Source organism: Ischnura elegans, chromosome 7, assembly GCF_921293095.1.
Source record: "Ischnura elegans chromosome 7, ioIscEleg1.1, whole genome shotgun sequence".
In the NCBI taxonomy this organism is placed as follows: domain Eukaryota; kingdom Metazoa; phylum Arthropoda; class Insecta; order Odonata; family Coenagrionidae; genus Ischnura; species Ischnura elegans.
This window is the reverse complement of record NC_060252.1, coordinates 79196788-79214274: the sequence shown is the minus strand read 5'-3', so window position 1 is coordinate 79214274 and position 17487 is coordinate 79196788. Positions and strand designations below refer to the sequence as shown.

General features: G+C 38.3%; 1 protein-coding gene across 2 annotated transcripts in view; it reads left to right on the top strand.

The window, feature by feature from the left end:
* LOC124162777 (proton channel OtopLc-like) overlaps positions 1-17487 on the top strand; it is a 45606-nt gene that overhangs the window by 4325 nt on the left and 23794 nt on the right. The gene's annotated exons all lie outside the window — the stretch shown is intronic.

The following is a 17487-nucleotide window of genomic DNA, read 5'->3' as shown; positions in this document are numbered from 1 at the left end:
ATAAAAATACAAGTGATAAATGTAAAATTAAATTCTAAAAACCAAATATATGAAATACGCAGAAGCTATGAAAAGTAACCTGTAAAACACATAAAAACTCAAGTGTAAAGGATAAAATTAATTTCTAAAAAAACAAAGATTTGAAATACGCAGAAGCTATGACAAGGTATCCTAAGAAACCCATAAAAAACAAGTGTAAAGTGTAAAATTAAATTCTAAAAACTCTAAATGCGCAATACGCAGATGCAATGACTTTTAATTTAAAGGTAGGCGCCTCATGGGTAAAGAATTTGGTTGGTTATCGAAAGGCCGCGGTTTCATATTCCCAGTGCAGCCCTTGGACGCCAGCAAAATAGAACCATCAAAGAGCTAGTTAGCCCATGGAAAGAATTGAACCTCCTACACTGAATGTGTGATTATGACACGCCTCTGAGGTTAACTCTAACGGTTTAATTGCATAGATGATATATGCAAACCAACCTAAGAGTTAAATCACCCACTGAATGATAGCTACTATGTCGTAGTCTTCTCCAATGGAAGGTCCACATACAAGTCTTATCATACTAGCAGATCATTTTACTGCGGGTAATTCGATGAAGAACCAGGAAAACATAGCGGGAGATCAGGAATAATCTCTCAGTCTAATTGAGAGGTTAGCCAGAATAAAATTATAGAAAGAAACCATGGATTCGTAAAATATTTACATATTCCTTGATTTGATTTATTGAAATGATTAAGCAAGTCACAGAATTGAAGCATGCTTTTTGGAGTGCGGTCACCTAAAGGATATTTTTGCGACGTTTAAAGATTACTTTACGAAATGAGATAATGCATACAAAATAATATAATTATCGATTTTTTCTCATATGACCAAGAATTTTTTTTTTTAATTCTTAACTTACACCTTTTGAGTATAAAGTCCAATAATTTTTCAAATTTCCATCAACTACACGTTAGTCAGTCATGATGGATAGAGAGTAAGCCGCGTCATAATGCTAGGAGCACCAGGAAAAGGAATTAGCTATCCTAGCCTAAATGTGTGATATTCACACGTCAGTGGCGAAGAAAAGTCAGCTGCGAGAAAAGCGAGTTCACTCGTCGAATGAGAAGACGTGGAAAAAATCGGCTACGTTCAGATGGGGTATTCTTGGGTGAGGCAGAGCATTTAAAAGATACCGAAACCTGTGAAGATGCCGTGACTTAGCGACTGGGGGCCGCCAACAATCATGCCCCTCATCACCTCGGGGAGAGGGCAGCAGCTCTTCTTCACATGTGTGAAGGTGGAGACCATATTGGTCCGTACAGTGACACACATTCTACTACGGGCGAGGTAATATTTACTTCAAACACTGTAGTACTGCGATGTGGAAGGCAAGGGGAAACCACCATATGATTATCCCATGGAGTCGCAACTACTCCAATTACTTTTACATCATGAAATGATGGAATTCTCTCGAGTAAAATATTCCGGAGTCAAACTAGTTCCTCATTAGGATGTCGGGGCGGGAACTACTCGAGAGGGTACATGGGTCAAATGCACGGACTTAGAATGATCAGGACTGGATACTTAAAGCTTCATCTGTCGTCGCTATTGTCGCTAGCGAGAAATTATTCTCATAGACGGCAGCACTGTAGCTCGCCCGAAACAACTAGGGAGTTTTAAGGTGATTGTACGGGAGTGATCTTTTTTCAGCAAACTTTCGAATACAGAAGCTACTTAAGAACGATCAATTTTCTTGAGATACCAAGTGCGATGTGTAAGGAAATTTTTCTCGATGAAGTTTTTTGACTCTTTCGAGGGAAATGACGAATTTCTTGCAGTAGAATTGACTTCGTTGACATTTCCATATCTATCCCTTAAGATTTTCAGCCTCAAACTTTTCGACCCCAACACAGTGGAAATATTTATTGGAAGGCGCTATTCTTGTTGAAATAGGGCACTTAAAGCTAGTATATTATATAGGGTCTTATCATTTTATCCTGTTCCTTCCGCCTCGATTAGTAAAACAACTATGACGTGCAATTATTTCCAATCTAGCATTCACTTTCGTAGCATCACATATGCTATGAAACGGAGTTACCTGTTCACCACTTAGAAGCTGAATTTCACTTATAAACTGTTGATATAAGTATTAACTGTTTATCCATGCAGTGTGTACAGTTTACTATTTTAAATTGTTGATTGACCTAATGAAATCCTAGCAGATGATATTTAATGATACACTAAATGCGAAGTTCGGGGGCCTACACTTATGTATTTCCACATTTCTATCGCAGGAAAGAAATAGTGTGTTAAAAATGCTATTCAGGGCTTGATTCGATATTTAAAGAATTTAAATTTGTTGTTTAGAACCTCTTTTATAACATACGTTGATACAATACTATCACCTCTAGTCTGGGACTGTTTCATAGCACGATATAATCTCCTTGAATCGGAATTACGTGCTTATAACTCAGGAAGTTGAATTCCACTGATAACCTTTTGCGATAAGTATTAGCTATAATCCCATTATGTAGAATTTGTGCTTGACTGACGCCGTTGATTGATCTGTTTGAAGCCTAGCGGACGGAATGCAATGAGGTAGAGAATGTCATGTTTTGGGGCTTATTTCATGGTTCTCCACGCATTTATTTCATAGAACAAAGATTTTTAATTGTGAAAATACGTTTCAGTGCTTAAGTCAGTATTTAAAAGATATAAATTCATATTGAGAGCCTTTTCCGCTAAGCCCTAACAAGGTAAATGAATAGGAGCACACGGGCGAGCTTTGGTGCTGCCATCTATGTTTGAAACCATCGCCGGGAGACATTAAGGACGACATCGCTTGGCATTACCAGGGTTCGGGAGTTGCACTGGGCTGGTGAAATGCACGGACTTAGAATAATCGTCAAATGTGATAGCATGTTAAGGATAGGAACATTTGAGTTGATAGCTGCTTCAAACCATTCTTAGGATCGATAACCAGTGGTGATGATATTTACCTGACTGCGTACACTTGATGGTTTTATTTTTCCCGACGAACAATGGCAGTAAAGATTCCTCAGGTCTCTTACAGGGTAAGGTCCTCCATATCTCCTTCACCGCTTCGATAAGCAACTCGCCCATCGTCTTCAGGGATTCAGAAATATGCTTATCGAAACGTTAGAAAGAGATATGGAGGGCCTCACCTGCTGAGACGCGAGAAATCTTTCCAGCGTGTATTTGATATTGACCTCACGTGTCACCTACGGCGCATTCTCACCCAGCACCTTTTTTTCATAATTATCGCTTAACGATACTCTGATTTTCCACCAAACTCCTATCCCATATTTCCCACCTCACGCAATACATGTGTGGACGACCCTTTAACCCGTCGAGTCAAGCAAGCAGAGGGGTGAGTATTTAGGCCTCAGTTGGGGATTTGAGGGGTCGAAGTCAGGCGGAGAATAAGTTGAAGCCACTTCATTTCCCCACCCTCTCTCAATATCCACATCCTCCCTCCGAAATATAAGCGCCCCTTCCGTCACAATAGGGAGCCTGCTCTCATCCGCCTAAACCCCTGGAACTCAGCCCACCCTCCCAGCAAAACGAGAGAATTTTCCCCCCTGCCCCACGCGCCCTATCTCATCCGTGCCATCCTCGGCTCGCCTATGCGATATGCGGATTGATTCCACCTTCCACTTATATTTAGCCACTCCCATGCAAGTAGTATGGTGACGAGAATAAATTTTATTCCGATTGATATGGCATCACTCACAATCAGTGCATCGAACAAGTGGACTGCATGGAGACCCCATTCTATCCCATATAAGGCTGATTTCTGTTACCTTTCGGTTGCATTTTTATCGGTTTTCAAAAACTTCTGCGGCGCTGTGATGAGTGCAATGCGATCCATTTTTTTCAATAATTTGCACTATAATGATTGGGTAATTAGATTTTCTTTTTCCTCCTATCTTGATCACATTAAATTAATAATAAAATAATTCCTGGAGTATAGGTCATATATATATATAATGCGAAAAAGTTGTTTGCCAACGTTTCAGTTTATTTTCTTATTTAAAGCCTTCATCAGGGCTATGAATGAAAACATGAGAACACAATAAAATACATAGATATACAATATTGTTACATAAATAAATGTTACAAAAGAGTTTTTACAATAATATAATTTTTTAAATTAGAAGAGAATACACAAAAATTTGACATACCTTAGTTTGCCACATATTTGTTTATTGATAGTAGGTTACTAAGCTATTACCAAACCTTGTTACCACTAATTTTGATTGATTAAATAAAAATAAAATTTTCCAAGGTAAAAAACGTTGGCTAACAACTTGTTTGCATTGTACATATGACCTATACTCCAGGAATTATTTTATCATTACTATAATGATTGAAATCACGAGGAATAGCATTAAGTTATGATGCAATTGATAGACCACATAATCATATCTATAAAAATTTTGGTTAAAACCACTAATTATACCTTATTTACCCCGTGAAATTCGGATCAATTAGTTTGTCAGCGACACGAGTGGTGACTTTTGTAAACCCATTTAAATGCATAAACCCATTTAAATGTGGTTGAGAACGCATTTAGAGGCCGACTTGAGAATCCTCTTTAGTAATATTCGTGATTCCAGCATTGAATTTTTTTATATCACATTATCCCAGAAAAAAACTAAAAAGGTTTCAACAGATCCTTTTAGCTGAATTGCAAACGACGTATACCAACAAAATAATTTTCAAAAATTAAGGGAACTATACTGACGTTCCGCGACTGATGTACCACAAATATAAGTGCTACACGCCGAATAACCGACCGAGCGCGATTATTAACCGATTCCAGGTAAAAGAAGTAGAATTTTTCTCATATCAGTATTATACAATCCCAAGTTTTAAAATCCTGAGACCGGTGCATCGTAGCCCTCCGTTTCTCCCTTTCCACAGCATGTTCTTTCAGATCCCTCATGTTCAATGTTGTTCAGTAATCGAGTAAAATTAATCGGATTACTTGTTAAAATTATTTTTGCGAGTAAAAATTACATTTCGTAAAATTTTCATTTCGCAATTTACTCCGAGGAGGAATATTTGCTTTCATTTTTATCGTCACTTGCTCGTAATCGACTATTACTGATTTAACTGAGATACCCATAGTCACAGATAATTTCGAGTCCATGAGAAGCTTAATTAACTTTATTAACTTCAGCCACTCTTATATTGTGGCCTACTTATGAATGGTGCAAAATATGACACCCCTTGTGTAGGTACAGCAGTCATAATTGAATGCATTACATGCGAGATTGCAACTTTAGCTATTTCTATTACTCAATTATTCCACATTTTTACTTCAATATTTGACAGCTTACAGGGTTTCAAGGAAAGGGGAAAATCTTACTAGAAGTAATTTTTCTGATTACTTTTTAAAGTCAGTAATTAGTACTCCTAATTGACAGCTTTTTTACGAAGTAACTGAAATTGAGGCCAGTTGCCTTTCCTCCGAACTTTTAACAACACTGTTGATGTTCCTCTTCCTTCTGTCCTCCTTTCTTTGCTTGTCTCAAGTAGGTAATTATCTCTAGATCTTCCTCGGAGGACTTTTCCTGCAATTTTTCTCTTCATTACCCACTTCCCTCAATCCTCACCCGACAGTTACAACACATTACTTTAACAGAATTGTAATAAAACTCATGCAAGATCACGGTAACTCTTCGCGCTGTTCTCTCGGGGTGTTTAATGAGGAATCTGCATTCCTTCAAGTGGTGGTTGGGGAGACAATTTTAAGTATGGGGTCACGATTCCTTAGTTACTGAGGCATGGCAACGCTAATATTTTTCGGATGCACTTTGCGGTTACCATGACAATGGTCTCTCCTGGATATACAGCCTATTCGACAATTTATTTAAACCTCTTGATTTTTAAGGACGTCGAATAATTAACGTTTGAGTAAATTGTACCATTATGACTGTCATAAATAATATCAAAATGGGTGATATTGCGCATCGTATTCATGAAACACGCTTAAAACTCTCGTCTAAGCTCAAATATCAATTGTTTCAGACAATTATAATCGCACATTTACGTCCAACCTTAATTATTAATTGTCCTTAAAAATCCAGAGTATTACATAAAATGTGTACAAGGTTGAATACACAAGAAAAACTGTTGTCATGCTAACTGCAAAGTGCATTCAAAAAAATGTTTGCGTTGCCATAGCTCGTAATTAAGGAGTTGTGACCCCATGTTTTAAGGACAAAAAATGCTTAAAATTGTCTCCCCAACCACCTCCTGAAGTACGCTAGCGTTCAAAAGTTAAGCGTAATCACTAAACGATACCGCACCGCCTAATAGGAATGTCAGACTGATTGCTGAAGATACTGAAGCTGAATCTCAAATTTCGTCCATATAAACAGTGTCAGAAAGGTTCTAATAGCTAAGGTACACCTTTGGCAAAAACCAACAAAATTTGGCAATGCCTTCCACAGCAAAATATGCACGATTGAGTGAATTAGGGATTCAGGCACTGGCCGTGTTTACCTTGCTGTTACGCCGCTAATTAACGCAGAGAATACTCCTTTCCTAAACGGAGCCATCACGTATGGTTGGTAGATGCACATGTCAAGCCTGCACATTTCTGATAGCTTAGGTACGCCATTGGAAAAAATAACAAAACTTGGCAATGTCTTCCACAGCAAAATATGCACGATTGAAGGAATTAGGGGTTCACGCACTGGCCGTGTTTACCTTGGAGTTACGCCGCTAGTTAAAGCAGGGAATACTCCTTTCCTAAACAGAGCGATCACGTATGTTTGGTAGATACACATGTCCAGTCATTTCGGTCTATTTCCTGTGCCCTTGCTCATTCGTAAATTACGCTTAACTTTTGGATACTAGCGTATTTCAGATTCCTCCCGCAATACCTTATATATATGTATATATATATGCATAGAATATATCTATCTCCGAGTCACCTGCCTCCGGATTGTGACCTAATATGTGAGCCAACCCACGAGTTCGACGCGACGTCAAACAGTCACAAGGTCGAGATAATCTCCGCACAACCTCCCGCTCGGTGCGACCTCTCCAATCTCCTTATCCGAAATTACATTTCGGGAGGGGATTGCCTTCTTCCCGGGGATACTACCAAAGGCAGGTGGAGAGGGGCATTAAATAAAGAGCGAGCCCAAAAGTCAGAGACGCGGAAATGCGACAAAAGGTGTGGCAGTCGAGATAGGTACAGCAGAGAAAAGGAGATTGGCGGAGAACTACGCTGATGTCGATGGATCTTTCCTCTTAGAAAATTCAAAAGCTACATTTCAAGCGTCTCATCCATCCCCTGAGGACATCCATGCGTTAGTTCGAACAAATGAATATGATATGAAGGGGTTCAAACCAACTTTTTGCGGAAATATTAATCTTCAGTAAGGTGGACGCTCTACAGTCCATGACAGTTATTAACAAGTCGCAATTAAGAATTGTTACGTATTGATATTATTTGCTGACCCATAGTATTTTTACCTGCCATCACTATTTTTCCCTCCAATTGACCCAGAGTATTTATGGAAGAGCATCTTTTGCACCTGCTGCAGATCATGTCTCACATTGACGAAACCGGTACCTGGATTAAAGATTCCTACAATAAATTTACAATATTAATCACTTCAACGCGAATCAATTTGACGTCACGCTGTAAACTATTCAGTTTTCTTTAAATTTTTGTGTGTATATTTATGCTAAAATAAGAATACTTACCAAACACGGTTGCTCGATTAAATGAAATCCCAAGATTTAAAACAGAAAAAAGAATATAGTTTCAATCGGTAATCGATGCGCGCCAGAATGTTGCATGTTTATGAGGTTGAAATTTAATCACAATAAATCCAGGCAATTAAAAATATGCCATGGAACAGAAAAAAGTTTAATACCGCTTTTCAATGAGGGATTATAATTATAGAAAATTTCACCGGCATCTACCCTATGAAATAATTTGTTACGAAACTTAGCTATTTTTGCATTGTAATTAACTGAGACGCAGATTAGTAAAAAATGACATAGCAACGAAAATACTTCCTTTGCGCTATTACATGCATAGAAAATCCGTATATTGGCGAAAGCGTATAATCATACTACTGGAAATCATTTTGGGATGTGACAGCAATCACAGCATTCCAAGAGACCTAACGAGAATATTTTTTGGAGTATCGATTCACCCCAGAAACAAAAAATAAAAAATAATTGCAAACCTCATCTATTCAAGCATAAACTTTTTGCTTTGCCCACGTGCGGCATTTGAAAGTTTTTGCTCAGCGCAAATTTCAGTTCCTGGACATATTTCGAAGCATATTTATAAATAAAAATATTTATAAAATAATACAATTAAATATTTTGCTGCTAACGTTTCGATGGAACACTTATACCATCTTCAAAGCATTAATATTTGTACGACTTTCTTCTGCGCTTTTATATTCAAGTCTCATTGTTGGCTCCTATTCCGTTATTTTTTGAATGAACGGTTTCCACTCCCGGATGAAGATATATCCAGTGTCACCATTTACGGTGTTCTTTTCCAGCCTCATTTCAATGACTTCTTAAGAGGATGCAATCCCTTGACGCAAACAACCTAGAAACCACTTAAGCCTTGAGAAAATGTGGGTTCCGACTCTAATACCGCTATCGTTATATCGAGCGCATATACGCTCTGCAGTGAATCTCCTCCAAGTATTAACTTACTTCACGTCTGCTCCCATTACAAGGTGTTGATTAATAGCGAAGCATCCCTGCCGTGCAGTTAACTCGATTTCAACTGTAATGGGAAATCATGATTTGCACCAGTACCAAATATCCCTCACCCCCCCACAACTGCGTTTGCAGTTCCTGTCTACAACAAGTCCTCAGCGTTTCTCTTGCGTCGCCTTGCTTCCATTTCCTCACTGAAAATGTCTTTTAACTTTGTAACTGACAGTTTATTCACATTTTAAGTTCGTTTCCGCAAACAATCAGTTCCTTACGGTAGAAGAACATTTGATCATGGACATATTGATCTTGAAATGGGTCCCAAGCAATCAGTTTCACTGTTATTCAACATTATATCCAATTATATTTGCATACGGAAATTACACTTGCATATATAAAAGCTATTGAGAAACGATCAGCATGGAGTTTTCCTAGAAAACACGGTATGTACCCGTGGGTATTATAGTGGGTCGGACACATCGATTTTTCAAAAAATGCGATGGTGGTTGGCGTAACATGGTGAAACTCCTTCATGACGCACAAAGGCTAAGAAAGGACTTCGCTGTTTCACAAAATAAAATATATTTGCGACCGGTTTCGATACAGCGTATCATCATCATCGAATTCCATTATCACCCAAAAGTTGCGACCGTCCTTGCTTACCAAGGAAGAAACGAAACATTTTTTCATTGGTTTTTAAGGGTTATTATAGCTTGAACTCCATTCATAAATAAGAATTCAATTGAAAATCTATAAGTAGGGATCGAATTATCATGGACCGCGAGATACTAATCATGTGATGATGCTGTATTCTTCAGTACAGTGTTATATAACGCAATAATTTTTATGAGATCTTTTGAAAATAAGTGTCTTCTAGCATAAGCAACATTTTAGAATCTATCATTTAATCATGCATTCGTTGTTTCATTAAGTGACCCTACCAGTCAGCAATCGTTTTACCCGTTTTAATCGTTGTCGACGCTTTCAAATATTATTTCATAATTATTGAAATCCTATTTCCGAGCACGTTCATGAGCAAGCAGATTACATGAACAACGCTTTGAAAGGATGAGGTAATTCTGACGGTGATGGGTTATTAGCAATGAAAACGCTGAATTGGAATTCAAATATGCTTCTTGGGCTTAGGACATTTCTCATCGAAAGATCTTTGAAGAAAAAACTTCATCGGAAACAGAAAAATTACTCCTGGAATCCGAACTCTCGAGGATAAAAATTGCCAATAATCGCATTACCTTCCGAGGTAATTGTGTTTACTAAATGGTGTGAACTGGTTTTTTTTTCACTCGACGATTTTCCTTCTTTTCGCAGTCTCCACCGCTCGTTGTGCATACCTTTATGGAGAAATTTGGAACGACTGTATTTTAATGGCCGTTTCATCAGAGCGAATCGTTTTCGGGATTAACTTTGATTTCCTCTTCTATTTTCTTCACTTGGCGGTTTGAAATAGTGTTGTTCTGCAGTTAGAGATCCACTCTACATACCATTTACGTGGCATATGATCCATTTTGTATTCTTTTTTACCTTCTTTGTACGACCCTAGGCGATTCCCATACCTTTTTTGCCTTTCTTTCGGAGTTAGATGACTAAATATGCACTAAGGTTCCTTAGATTTTAATATCTTACAAATAAATGCATAAATACCTTAATAATCAGTCGTACATCCATTTCATAGCATTTTCAGGAATTTCAGCTTAAAAACTCTTTCACTAAAAATGTCATACGTATCAAAACGTCGACACTTGAAACGCATTCGAAATTCATTTCAGAGTTATTTCGTGAGGAAAACCATAAAAATGTGATGTTTTCCAAGGATTCTCAAAGGCAGTAATAAGCCATGAGTTTTCATTTTACGGATATTGAAGTAGAAACTGATAGCAGATGCTTTTTGACGCCGCACCCTTCTCTTGAAGTATCTTTTCGCCGGGTGAGTGGAACGTAAGAAAATAAATTCACCTCAAATTTGCAGAGAAATTGGCGCCGCAGTTTTCCCGGGAATTCCACTTTCCCAGAGCCCCGTGAAATGCTCTCAAGGTGCACGAATCTGTCAGATCGTCGCCTCTTTGCAAGGGCACACAAGAGAGGCGTCCCCAAAATCACAGCGTGGCGATGCCACCGGAGGATAGAGCGATGAAACTCACGAAGGTAAAAGCAGGTCGTTCGGGAAAAAGGGGATTTTTTTCTCTCTCGAGGACCTCTTCTTTTGTGCTGTGCACAATTTGCCATACGAGGGCGGCGCTGTCAAATTCTGTCGGTGACGAACATAGACACTCGTGTGGGAAGGCGGGGGGAGGCTGAGTGGGTGGCTGGTAGGCGTTCTAGGGGAGGGGTTTGCAGGAGAGGCGAAACTTTAAAACGCCAGGGACCCAAACCACCCTCCTCCCTCACTTCCTCTCGCTTCGTTACATAAGGTGGGGTTGTGCAGCGGCTCTGGGAGCGGGGGGGGGGGGGGGGGGGGGGGGGATGAGGCATCTCTCCCGCCAACTCTCTGCTCAACCAACCCCCTCTCCCAAAATGCTCTCCCAAATGGAGAAGCAAATTCAATTGCGTCTGCGGCAAATTGCTCAACTTGGCAAAAAACGACGGCGGGGGAGGGACAAGGGGGTTGGGAGACGGGTTGGGGAATATGGGAGGAAATAATGGAGGGGGTAGGTGAGGGCATGTTGCAAAAAGTGGGTGGAGAGAGTGCCGGGACCCCTTTTAACCCTCTTTCTCCCCAATGTGGTGGTGGTGGCGGTGTTGGCGTCCACCCTTGCTTGCAGCAGAGGGGGCTCTGGCTGGCTCCCTGGGCGCCCTCTAATATTTGCGCGTAATGGAGGAGGGTGTCGCTCAAGGAGGAGGAGGTCCCTTGACGTTTCATCCTTTGCTAGTTGGAACCTCGCCATCGTCGCAGGAGAACGCACCTTATTTAGGAATTGTGTTGCGCATTATTTCGGCATTCCCACAGATATGTGCAATATAAACTAAGAGTCGCGCCGAAACAACAGGTATGGTATGGCATTCGGAGGATATGACTGACAATGGACGTCATTAGCACCATGACGGAAGGGTGGAGAGAAACTCGGTATCGGTATTAGCTTGATAAATGGTCGTAGGCTTTCCCTGGCGAATGTGTATAATATATTGTAAAACCTATTTCCGACCAATCACTCATGCTTACAAATGTTTGGGGTGAACAAGACGAGATACGACAAAAATCATTCCATCGACCCCCTAAAACCGTTTGAAATCCTCGTTTAAATTATCAAAGCAGTAAATTTTCAATTCTTCATCCAGCTACTCATTTAAAATTGAACATGGGGAACAGTTAAAAAAAAACTGCCAACAAAATCCGCTGGCGGCGCTGCGATCATAGAAACAAATCATCATAACGACAAATTGGATTTTGCAAATAAGTGGAGCAGAAGTGAAAGAGGAAAAGAAGAAAAGAAGAGGGAGGAGCAATTGATAAAATCTTCTCGCTTCTGGCACCGGGAGAGTCTGTTTAAGGCCAAAGTTTCGATGAGAAACTGCCTCATCGTTATCAGGGTTAAAACTGACTGCCAAATTTGGTCCTCGCCGGGTTTAAGTATAAATCACGGTCATATATAAAGGCCTCAAGGAGACCACGGCTTGATGGCCCGACCGCTTAATACTTAACGCGTCCTCCACAAATCACTCAACAGGGATCAGTAGGTCTCTGAAAAATTTCTGCCGCCGTTGGGATTCGAACCCGATTGTTCTGGGTGGGAAGGCAACACTATACACCACTCTCCTCTCCCCTCAAAACAATTTCCACCCAAACGAATCCTCTTTATCAGGCCCGGTGACTCTCTACTCTAATTTTATTTATTCATGGTGATAAAGCTTTGTCAATAGCCTATGGCTAAAAGCAGAGGATCAGGAGTTCCTTAAGGAGAACATTCTAAACAATGGCTGTGCAGTGTATAGAAAATCGTAAAGATATTGAAAAAAATGAACCCTGAGATAAATAATTTTGACAAAATTTGGTAAATTGCTCTTCTGAATACAAAATGAGAACACCCGCACCATTTTGTATGATATTTCACGTTTTATGAGCTAAGTTTCGAGACGAAAAAGTGTCTTCTCATATGACGACCTATGCCAAGGAAAATGGAATTTTAAACAAAGAAAAATAGAGCGAGTTCTCAGTTTAAAAACTCGAATTGAAATAAAATAATTTAAAAAACGAACTGGTTTAGCATTAAGCGGGCCAAAATTTCGGTTTTTGCCGCTCGGGTGAAAATTGCGGCGGGACGAAATATTGGTTCTTACGTAGTCCATTATTTAATTTGCTGTAACTCATACACATTTATATTGAATGATTTATGAGTTTTGTTCTTTCAAAAGTGTAGATTGTCTGCTTTATGCAACACATTTTATTTATTTTTATCGTCACTTTGAAATACATTTGATAAAACATAAATGATACTATAATTTCAGTTGGTTCTTTCCCAGTCGGGAAGCACAGCGCAATCCAAGATCTATCTATCAACCTAAGGTATAATTTTTCCGATGAGTTTTCTTTCCTTCGCGATCAGATACCCGATGGCTTATAACCTGATAGTCCCGCTTTCAAATAAATGCGTTTTGGTGAAGTTTTTTGATTCAGAACTGCTAACTCAGTATATTGTGTTACGTTCCATGAACATATGAAAGGATTACTTTGTAATCATTTTGGTCTCTCCTTTCATCCTTTCTAGCAAATCATTGAGACCCTGTGGAATGGAATTGCACTATTAGAAGTTCCCTACGTGTAAGGGCTTTATTTTTTTCTGCCTTGAGATAGTGAATACATTGATCATAGAACATGAGGAAAATACTTCTCTTATGACCGAGGAGGTGTGTGGTTGTGTCTAAAGCTATTTCAAGCAATCTTATATTTTTGTTTCGGTTACCTGAAATGGCAACTCCAAACGAAAAAGTGGATGAATAACTTGCAATTTACCTGTTATCGATGCGTAATGATGATGATTATACAAAAGAAGAAGACTTGAGCGAATATCTGAATGATGAGGATAATTCCGTCTCTGACAACTCTGATATTGTGATCTCTGAGTCACTCAGATACTCTGATATTATATGATTTTTTTCTTATTTATTTTTAATTGTACTTAGTTTGTTCAAACAGTAACGTCATTAGAAAAAGTTTAAAAAATATATATCAATATTGTGTCTGAAAATCAAAAAGTTATTGTTAAGAAAAGTTTGTTTAACTTTGTTACATTGCAATAAAAATATTTATATTTCAGTAAACGTAAAAATATTTTTTCAATATTAACCAGGTTAACCTCATCAATTAAAAAAACCGCATTTGGATATGTAATAATTTGCTTTTTATTTTTTTTCTTAGTTGCTAAATTTTGTTAAAATACCCTCCGCATTTCTCGCCAGAGCTCCGCGAAAAAGGATAGCTCTAAGAGGGTAAAGTCGCGCTAGGTTAATAAGTTTCCGCAAACTCTGACATTGCATCTATATCATATTAATACTCACGCTCATCAATTTGTTTTTATTTATTCTCAATTGTGGTATTATACTTAAAAAAATACAGAGACCCCAATTTTTCCGTTTCTTAATCCGTCGCAATCTTCTCCAGCCATTCGCGGAGAAAAAGCGAAGACCTAAACCATTCTGCAGATAAACTGATCACGTCATAAACACCTACCAAGCGGATCACTTTTTCTCCCACATCGGCACTTTGTTAGTTGTTGCCTCTCTTTAGATCGATTCGTTCCCTCAAAGAGCAGTTCTCCTAGAAGGAATTAATGAACCTTCACTTTTTATGTCGTGATTTTAGCCGCCAAGAACTTGCGATAGAAAGTAAAATGTGTCCATGTCCTTCACTGCATTACCTAGTGGTTTTTTTTTCTGTATTTACGAATGAATATGACCACATTCCGAGACCTATTGGATCTTTAAACGAATCGATTAATGACTCTTTCATAGCTAGAGGCAACAACGTGACACGTAGGAAATGAACCGTTCCCGTTGAAGTGAAACCTTTAACCCATTTCCTCCCAGAAAACTTTCTGCTAGCGATTGCGAAGATATTTAGGTACGTTGCTCCTATAATTGTCTTTAGTTGTTATATTTCAGTGAAATATATTGGAGATACAACTGCTTGTTTCTTCATAATGAGCCGTAGCTGTATACTGTAGGCTGGTGCGAAAAAACTCAAGTTACAAATTTGGTGTCGTAATAGCGCGGAAAAGTTGCGATACGTTAGTACAAGAAAAACAAAAAAAGAATTATTAAAATCGGACGTCATCTTCCGATCCCGCAAAGCACCTGAAAAAATGACGAAAATGAAAAAAATTGTTTTTTTTTCGTTGTAAAAAAATGAAATAAAATTAATATCTTTTAACGCCACAGCAAAAAATGGTTACAAATAGCATAGGTTATTATTAATATATGCATATTTATGGTTTTAAACTGTTATTACCGATCGCACCAGATCATTAAAAATGCATAAATTTTGCAATTTTGCCGGTTTTTCAGAGTTGTGTAATAATTACTTAAGGTAATATTTTAGGCTAAAATACATGTTTGATTATGAAGCTCTTCCTTTGTTTATATATGATTTAATTATATTTAAACAATCCAGAACTCACCGCGGAGAGGTGGCTGCACTTTGAGTTCTACCCACACCCTCCATCCATCCAACCAATGAGGGCTACTGCTATTTACAATATTAAAATTTTTTGTCCTTCTTTTAAATTTTAGCTTGTGAAAACTACTTTGTACTGCGATTTTGTGGTGAAGTCGGGCATAATGGACCTTGATTTGAATATAGCCCTAATAAATCCATCTCTGGATCGATAGCCACAAAGCATAGGGATGCCTCTGTTACCAATTTCACACACGGCTCCATTGCTTGCCTGTGATGTAGGAAGTTATAATATCCCAATCTTGTTTATCACCAGATTCAATGAAGGAAGCTATTTCTTCATTAATTGGGTGCTTTCCATTCATGTGACTCACGAGTCGACTTGTGTTGACTCACGGAAACTGTTTATAACTCTCCTATTCCTGTGCGTTACCGTTTGTTGACTTGTGTCACAACAGTCGGCGACACACACAGAATGGAACACGAAAACCGCGACCCAAGTCGACTTGTGTCAATGAATGGAAAGCACCTATTCCAGGCAATCAATTCTATACAGTCATTTATTTCGAAGTTCATAGCAGGAGTAATGAAGTTTACGATAGGTTTGCTTTTAGTTAAGTCTGTCTGGCCTTAAATACTCTTTTTAGCCCTAGCTCTCTAATGTGCCTTCTGTATTCAAAAACCATCGCCATCAATACGTTCTCTGCGTGGTCAAAGTTAGAGTTCCATTCAATAACAGGGAAAACTACTTTCTTTTAATATTCAGGTATGTATCGAGAGGTTTCCATTGCTCTGTCCACACGAGTCATCGAGCATGTAAAATTGGTCCAGGATCATGGTTTGGTAAGTCATTTGGAAATTCAGCACTTGTGATTGCTTGTCTAATGTCAATAAGGTATCTTTTGTCCTTGCTTAAAATTTATCTATCAACTTGTAGAATTTCACATTGAATTGCTTGGAAATGCAGAATTGGAAACTTTCCATTACCATTCAGATTAGTCCAATTGGCCCACTAAATGATTTTTGGCCACTTGTTTCACCATCTAAATACTGAAAAATATAACAAAAGTAATTCAATGAAATGAAGTAAACCAACTGCCCACTCCAGCGAAGGTCCAATGTTTCCTACGAGCTTTCTAATAGTGCACCTTTCCATCTAATGTTGATGTTCGTGCCATCACAGCAAACTAACCCTAAGTACTCTAATGATACTCCTTGATCAGAGAGATAAGATAATATGGAGACCACTACATCTTTAGCAGACCCGGAGCTTGGAGAAACATGACTCAAATACACAAAATCCGGTTCTTTTATTAGAGACTGGTGATCCGCTTTAACCCATTAATGCCCAGACGTATCTTTAGATACATCACACTTTAAAAATTCCTAAATACTCTGTGGTTTGTTGTTATTGCGATTTCTTTACGTAATATGACAAAATAAAGTCTTCAAATGGTATACAAGTGATTTAGATTATTTAAGCCAATATTTGCAATTGTTACGCTTACTTACACATGGCTGGTCATGAACTACTCAGAAATCGCTACGCTATGGTCATGTGAAAATTAAATTTTCACATAAACCATTGAGTTATCTGAATCCAGTTTTTACCTGTTTTATTTTAAATGTATAAGGAATATTATCGTTTTAAAGAGATTCATTTTTCTTTCAAGCTCATCACAAAACTAATCCGTAAAGTTTTGACGTATCTAAAGATACGTCTGGGCACTTATGGCACTAAAAATTCAAGTTTTGACTCATAGGTATGTTTCATTCTATTTATTCATTAGATGAATAAGTAATAATTTTATAAACCTAATTATGTGATAGATCGAAGACAAATTTATATTCCTGCCATTTCATGAAGTATAATATTGAACAATTAGGTAAATACAGGAAAACAGGAATTTTCTCAGAATTGTTGTGCATCCTCATTTGAATTGTGATGAAGTACCTTCCCTGGAAGCAGAAAATGAGTCAGTATTGGATTTTTGGAAATGCAAATACTCGCAATATCAAGTTGCCTATCCTGGCACAGTAGCGGATACAGAAAAGAATTCAAGGGGGGCACAAAAAATATCTTGAGCTATCTTTACTTGTATCGTAATGAAAAATAATCAAGTCACGTGCAAAGTTTAGGAAAGTTTTA